The following is a 7,859-nucleotide window of genomic DNA, read 5'->3' as shown; positions in this document are numbered from 1 at the left end:
GGTTGTCAGTTGCAGCTGTCCGCTGTAGTGGCCTATTTATTGGGTCCAGGTCGATGTGTTTGTTGGTGGTGTTTGTGGATGAGTGCCATGCTTCTAGGGATTCCCTGGCTGTTCTTTGTTTGGCTTGCCTTATAATGGTAGTGTTGTCCCAGTCGAATTCATGTTGCTTGTCGTCTGCGTGTCTGGACCCAATATACCGGCCACTACAGCGGACAGCTGAAACTGACAACCGGAAGCGGCAGGGACAGGCCACTATAAATGCCGGAGGAAACATCAAAGAAGCGCTTCGCAGGAGGCTCCCAAGCACTGAGGATGTCGCCTAGCCAGGGGACGAAACGTTCGCAACAAAACTTCCAGCTCGGCGAACAGAACCACAGCATCCCTTTGTAATCTTAGATAACCTTCTTCACTGCCCATTATTCACCAACTTTGGTGTCATGCAAAAACATAGAACCGTGCCTCATATATTCTCATCCAAACCGTTTATATAAATGAAAAACTGGAGTGGAGCCAGCTCCGATCCCTGTTGAACACGACTGGCCACAGTGTCCAGTCTGAAACACAACTCTCCACCACCACACACTGTTTCCTGCCGTTGAGCCAATTCTATGTGCAATCAGTAAGTTCACCCTGAATCCATGCAATCTCACTCTACTATGTAATCAGTTTATCATACAGGACCTTGTCAAAGGCTTTACAAAAGTCCAAGTAAACAACAGAAATTGCTGGAAAAGCTCAGTATGTCTGGCAGCATCCATGGAGAGAAATCGGAGTTAATGTTTCAGCTCCAGTGACCCTTTGAAGAACCTGAAACATTAACTCTGATTTCTCTCCATGGATGCTGCCAGACTTACTGAGCTTTTCCAGCAACTTCTGTTTTTGCTTCGGATTTGCAGCATCTGGAGTTTTTCAGTTTTCCAAGTAGACCACATCCACGACTCTGCCCTCATTAATCTTTTTGGTTACTTTATTAAAAACCTCAGTCAAGGTTAGTGAGACACGGTTTTCTTTGCACTAAGCCATGCTGACTAGCTCTGATCAAATACATATAAATCCTTCCTTTCAGAGTCACCTCTGAAGTGTAGTTATTTTGAAGGCGCTCCTTGCTGCTGAGAGTTATTCCACCTGGAGCATGTAACCTCATTTCTGTCGACTGGATCTGTTGTTTCCTGAGCCATATTGATTGATCTGATAGGACAGAGACACTCAGACCTATACAAAGCTTAACTTTAACGAGATGTCCATTGCTGTATAAAGTTCTGTCAAACTCCAATTGGCTCTATGACTAATCTCCCCTCAGAATGGTTTAGTGTCTTTTCCACTGGTGGCTACTTTACTATATAGTTTCACAAATGATTAGATTAGATTAGATTACTTACAGTGTGGAAACAGGCCCTTCGGCCCAACAAGCCCACACCACCCCGCCGAAGTGCAACCCACCCAGACCCATTCCCCTACATTTACCCTTGCACATAACACTATGGGCAATTTAGCCTGGCCAATTCACCTGACCTGCACATTCGTTTTTTGGGCTGTGGGAGGAAACCGGAGCACCCGGAGGAAACCCACCCAGACACGGGGAGAATGTGCAAACTCCTCACAGAGAGTCGCCAGAGGCGGGAATTGAACCCGGGTCTCTGGCGCTGTGTGTAAAAGTCTATTGTCCTAACTAGGCAGTGCATCTCCCTGTGAGGCTTTATTGTTTCACATCATTGACAGTAGTCGTAGTAACAGCACTTTGGTCTACTCTTTATGTTATTAGTAGATTATTAATAAAACTATCTATAGATCTATATCTATAAGATAATCAGAGGGTTAGATAGGGTGGACAGTGAAAGCCTTTTTCCTCAGGTAGTGATGGCTAGCACAAGAGGACATAGCTTTAAATTAAGGTTTAATCAATATAGGACAGATGTCAGAGGTAGTTTCTTTACCCAGAGAGTAGTAGGAATGTGGAACACCCTGCCTGAACATAGAACAATACAGCACAGAACAGGCCCTTCGGCCCTTGTTGTTGTACTGACCTGTGAACTATTCTCAGCTCATCCCCCTACACTATCCCAAACTCATCCATGTGCTTATCTAAGGATTGTTTATATCTCCCTAATGTGGCTGAGTTGACTACATTAGCAGGTAGGACATTCCACACCCTTACCACTCTCTGAGTAAAGAACCTGCCTCTGACATCTGTCTTAAATCTATCACCCCTCAATTTGTAGTTATGCCCCTCACACACACTGACGTCGTCATCCTAGGAAAAAGACTTTCACTGTGTACCCTATCTAATCCTCTGATCATCCTGTATGTCTCTATCAAATCCCCTCTTAGCCTTCTTCTTTCCAATGAGAACAGGTTCAAATCTCTCAGCCTTTCCTCATAAGAACTTCCCCCCAGACCAGGCAACATCCTGGTAAATCTCCTCTGAACCTTTTCCAATGCTTCCACATCCTTCCCGAAATATGGGGACCAGAACTGTACACAATATTCCAAGTGTGGCCCCATTAGCGTTTTGTATAGTTACAGCATGATATTGCGGCTCCGGAACTCAATCTCTCTACCAATGAAAACTAACACACCGTATGCCTTCTTAACAGCACTATCCACCTGGGTGGCAACTTTCAGGGATCTATGTACATAGACTCCAAGATCCCTCTGCACATCCACATTACTAAGAATCTTTCCATTGACCCAGTATTCTCCTTCCTGTTATTCTTCCCAAAGTGCATCACCTCACATTTAGCTGCATTGAACTCCATTTGCCATCTCTCAGCCCAACTCTGCAGTTTATCCAAGTCTCCCTGCAAACCTGCAACATTCTTCCAAACTGTCCACTAATCCACCGACTTTAGTGTCGTCTGAAAATTTACTAATCCATCCACCTATATATGCGTCTAAGTCATTTATAAAAATGACAAACAGCAGTGGTCCCAAAACAGGTCCTTGTGGCACACCACTAATAACCGAACTCCAAGGTGAATATTTTCCATCAACCACCACTTTCAGAAAGCCAATTTCTAATGCAAAATGCTAAATCACCCTCAATTCCATGTCTCTGCATTTTCTCCAACAGCCGACCATGTGGAACCTTATCAAAGGCTATACTCAAGTCCATGTATACCACGTCAACTGCCCTACCCTCATCTACATGCTTGATCACCTTCTCAAAGAGTCAATGAGGTTTTTGAGACACGACCTGCCCTTGACAAAACCATGTTGACTATTGGAAATCAAATTGCTGCTTGCTGGATGATTACACATCCTATCTCTTAGAATCCTTTCCAAAACCTTTCCTACAACAGGCGTAAGGCTCACTGGTCTATAATTACCTGGGTCATCTCTGCTGCCCTTCTTGAACAGGGCACAACATTTGCAATCCTCCAGTCCTCTGGTACTAAACCTGTCGACAATGATGACTCAAAGATCAAGGCCAAAGGCTCTGCTATCTCCTCCCTGGCTTCCCAGAGAATCGTCGGATAAATCCCATCCGGCCCAGGGGACTTATCTACTTTCACTCCTTCTAGAATTGCTAACACCTGTTCATAACTAACCTCAGTCCTTTCTAGTCTAATATCTCATACCTCATTCCTCTCCTCTACAATATTCTCCTTTTCCTGAGTGAAAACCGATGAGAAATGTTTGTTTAGTACCTCTCTGATCTCCACAGGGTCCACACTCAACTTCCCACTTCTGTCTTTGACTGGCCCTATTCCTAACCTCGTCATCCTTTTATTCCTCACATACCTATAGAAAGCTTTAGGGTTCTCCTTTATTCTGTTTGCTAAAAACTGCTCATGTCCTCTCTTTGCTCTTCTTAACTCTCTCTTTAAATCCTTCCTAGCTGATCTGTAACTCTCCATCACCTCATCTGTACCATCTTGCCTCATCAACACATAAGCCTCCTTCTTCTTCCTAACAAGAGATGCAATTTCTGTAGTAAACCATGGTTCCCTTACCTTATCACTTCCTCCCTGCCTGACAGGGACATACCTATCAAGGACACGCAATATCTGCTCCTTAAACCAGCTCCATATTTCTATTGTCTGCATCCCCTGCATTTTGTTACCCCATTCCATGCATCCTAATTCTTGCCTAATGACATTATAATTGCCCTTGCCCCATTGATAACTCCTGACCTGTGGCATGTACCTATCCCTTTCCATCACTAAACTAAACATAACTGAATTATGGTCACTCTCTCCAAAGTGCTCACCTACAACTAAATCAAACACCCGGCTTGGTTCATTACCAAGCACCAGATCCAGTGTGCCCTCCCCTCTTGTTGGCCCTTCGACATACTGTGTCAGGAAACCCTCCTGTACACATTGGACAAAAACTGATCCATCCAATATAGTAGAGTTATAGCATTTCCAGTCAATGTTGGGGAAGTTAAAGCCCCCCATAATGACCACCCTGTTCCTTTCACTCCTACCCAGAATAATTTTGCTAATCCTCTCTTCCACCTCCCTGGAACTCTGCGGAGGCCTATAAAAAACTCCCAGCAGTGTGACCTCTCCTCTCCTGTTTCCACCCTCAGCCTACACTACCTCAGTAGACGAGTCCTCGTCAAAAGTTCTCTCAGCCACTGTTTTACTGTCCTTGACTAACAAGGCCACACCTCCCCCTCTTTAACCGCCTTCCCTGATCTTAATGAAAGATCTAAACCGTGGAACCTGCAACATCTATTCCTCACCCTGCTCTATCCATGTCTCAGTAATGATCACAACATCGCAGTCCCAGGTACCTATCCAGGCTGCAAGCTCACCTACCTTATTCTGGATAGTCCTGGCATTGAAGTAGACACACTTCAAACCACTTCGCTGTCCGCCAGCACATTCCTGTGACCGTGAAATCCTGTCCCTGTCCTCCTTAACCTCATCCTCCTGTACACTGCAACTACACCTTAGGTTCCCATCCCATTGCTGAGCAAGTTTAAACCCACTCGAAGAGCACCAGCAAATTTCCCACCCAGGATGTTGGTACCCCTCTGGTTCAAGTGAAGACCGTCCTGCTTGTACAGGTCCCACCTTTCCCAGAATGAGCTCCAATTATCCAAGAACCTGAAACCCTCCCTCCTGCACCATCCTTGCAGCCACGTGTTCAGCCAATGTCTCTCCCTATTCCTTGCCTCGCTATCACGTGGCATGGGTAACAAACCAGAGATAACAACTCTGTTTGTTCTCACTCTCAGCTTCCACCCGAGCTCCGTGGAATCCTGCCTTACATCCCTATCCCTCTTTCTGCCCATGTCGTTGGTACCTACATGGACCACGACTTGAGGCTGGTCACCCTCTCCCTTCAGGACCCCAAAGATATGATCTGAGACATCATGGACCCTGGCACCTGGGAGGCAACACACCAACTGAGAGTCTCGTTCGTTCCCAACAAACCTTCTATCTGAGCCTCTAACTACTGAGTCCCCAATGACTAACACTCTCCTCTTTTCCCTCCTTCTGTGCAACAGGGACAGGCTCTGTGCCAGAGACCTGGGTCCCACTGCATACCCCTGGTAAGTCGTCCCCCTCAACAGTATCCAAAACAGTATCCATGTTTTTCAGGGGAACGACAGTAGTAGACTCACCAAATCTAAGGGCATTTAAATGGTCATTGGATAAACATATGGATGAAAATGGAATAGTGACCTCTGAGGGTCACCATGTCTCAGGTGAGAAGAGAGCTTGAGGAGGTGGGAGCTACCTCGGAGGTTGAGCCGGGGAATTGTTAGTTCAGTTGGTTTGATGCCTGATGGATTTCAGGGTGCATCGGGAGGGTCAATAGCTAGGGTGCACAGAATTAAGTTAAAGGGTTTAGAGGGGATTTAAGGAGGATTTATTTCACCTAGAGTGTGTTTTGTAACTGGAATGCACTGTCTGAAAGAGTGGTAGAGACAGAATCTGTTACAACACTGAAAAATTATTTAGATAACCACCTGAAGTGCCATAGCATATAACGATTCAGGTTTTGTGCTGGATAAAAGAACTAGTGCTGACTAGTCTTGGTGACCAGCATGGACATCGTGGGCTGAAGGGCCTCTGCCAATGCTGTTGAACTCTATGAAGAACCAGAGACAACACATTTGTGCTAAATCTCTAATTTTCCATTTAATGACGGTGAGAGCTTATCCAATTGGGTGCAGCTTCATCAGATTTAATATGAAGATCCTTCAGACCATTACTTCATACAACAGGACAGACAACCAGACAGATTCACCAGGATCACACCTGAGCTATCAGTGACATATCACACAAACTGGGAAATTAGAAAGCTAAGAGACAATTTGACCAAAGTTCTGAAAATAATTAAGGCAAACAGATTGGGCAGATGGACTGGGTGGAGAATCTAGGAAGGGGGAGCATTGCTGAAACAAATGTGTTGAAAAACTGCTTCCATGGTGTCAGAAAGAAACCCTGATCGTTCAGAAGAGAAATTGGGAAAATAACTTCACCCAAGATAGAGCTTGGAATTCTCTCCCACAGTCAGCAATTGATGTTGGATGCCATTTTCAATTTAACCCTGAGATTGATGGACATTTATTATAGAGAAGTATTCAGTCATTACTGAGGCAGGGGCAGGAGTGTATAATGAGGTCCCAGATCAGCAATGACATCATTGAATGACAGACCAGCCCGAGGGACTGAAGGGCCTCCTCCTGTTCTGACATTCATGTTTTCACTTCAACTTGTTACCAACCGTGGGAACATGCTTCTGAAGAACAAAGAATTCTGTTTTTCAAGTTAAAACATGATTATTGGGAGATGAAATCTCCAGAGCTCATTCGATATCTAACCGTCTATTCAGAGTCTGTCTGAGAGCCAGTTATCTCAGTTCAGCTGAAGAACTCACAAGTGACAGCAAGTGGAAACAGATTGTGAAATCCAGCAGGAATGCTGATCCCATGGAGCCTGAGACTGCGCTCTGTGGTCAGGCGCTAGTGGGAACCATCCTCTGTCCCTGTAACTCGATCACCAGTGGGGGTGCCCTCAGCTCCCTGGTCCTAATCTCAGGGACTCATCCCTCAAACCTCATGCTGTCCCTCCCTCCCTCCATGTTTTTCAAATATTCCTGAGAAGCTGCCTATTTGACCAGGTTTGTTGTCAGCTGTCCAAATATTTCTTTATGCAGATTAGTGCAACCTTCTTTGAAGAGGTGATCTAATTGAGGTATTTAGGATATTAGCAGGGACAGACAGAATCGATAAAAATAAACTGTTTCCACTGGTTGGGGATTCTAGAACGGGGGCATCGCCTGAGAATTAGGGCTGGAGTGTTCAGGAGAGATGTTCTGCACACACACAGAGTAGTTTAGGTTTGGAACTGTCCTCCTCAAACAGTTGATGCTAATTCAATTGTTAAATTTAAATCTGACACAGTTTTATTAAGCAAGACTGCCAATGAATATAGGTTCAAGCAGTTAGGAGTTAGAGAGAGTTAGGAGTAGAGGGAGTTGGGCCACAGATCTTCCATGATCTTATTAAATGGTGGGACATGCTCAAGGGGCTGAATGGTCTACTCCTGTTCCTACGCCCCTATCTCTCGCAAATCGTTCACCATCCCACTCACCCAGATTCAAACATGTCATGGTCTCATTCACCCTCAGTAATCTTCAACAAATAGGAATCTCTCTCTCTCAGTCTCTGAAGTTCCAACTATTCCCTGCATTCAGGGAGGTAGGGAGAGAGAGAGAGAGACAGAGACAGAGAGAGACCAAGAGAGAGAGAGAGACAGTGGGACAGACAGAGAGAGAGAAACCAGGAGAGAGAGAGAGAGAGAGAGAGAGAGAGAGAGAGAGAGTGACAGAGAGAGAGACCAAGAGAGAGAGAGAGAGAGAGAGAGAGACAGAGAGAGAGAAACCAGGAGAGAGAG

The 7,859-nt window shown here is 45.2% G+C and overlaps 1 protein-coding gene across 1 annotated transcript in view; it reads right to left on the bottom strand.

Moving 5' to 3' along the window:
* LOC122554089 (guanine nucleotide exchange factor VAV3-like) overlaps positions 1-4,986 on the bottom strand; it is a 34,949-nt gene extending 29,963 nt beyond the window's left edge. Inside the window, exon 1 of the mRNA XM_043698542.1 lies at positions 4,981-4,986. The gene's annotated coding sequence lies outside the window, so the exon portion shown is untranslated. The remainder of the gene's footprint in view (positions 1-4,980) is intronic.
* Positions 4,987-7,859: the final 2,873 nt, after the last annotated feature.

The sequence above is a fragment of the Chiloscyllium plagiosum genome, chromosome 11, assembly GCF_004010195.1.
Source record: "Chiloscyllium plagiosum isolate BGI_BamShark_2017 chromosome 11, ASM401019v2, whole genome shotgun sequence".
Taxonomy (NCBI): domain Eukaryota; kingdom Metazoa; phylum Chordata; class Chondrichthyes; order Orectolobiformes; family Hemiscylliidae; genus Chiloscyllium; species Chiloscyllium plagiosum.
Note: the sequence above shows the minus strand (reverse complement) of the source record. Positions and strands in the feature narration are given on the sequence as shown.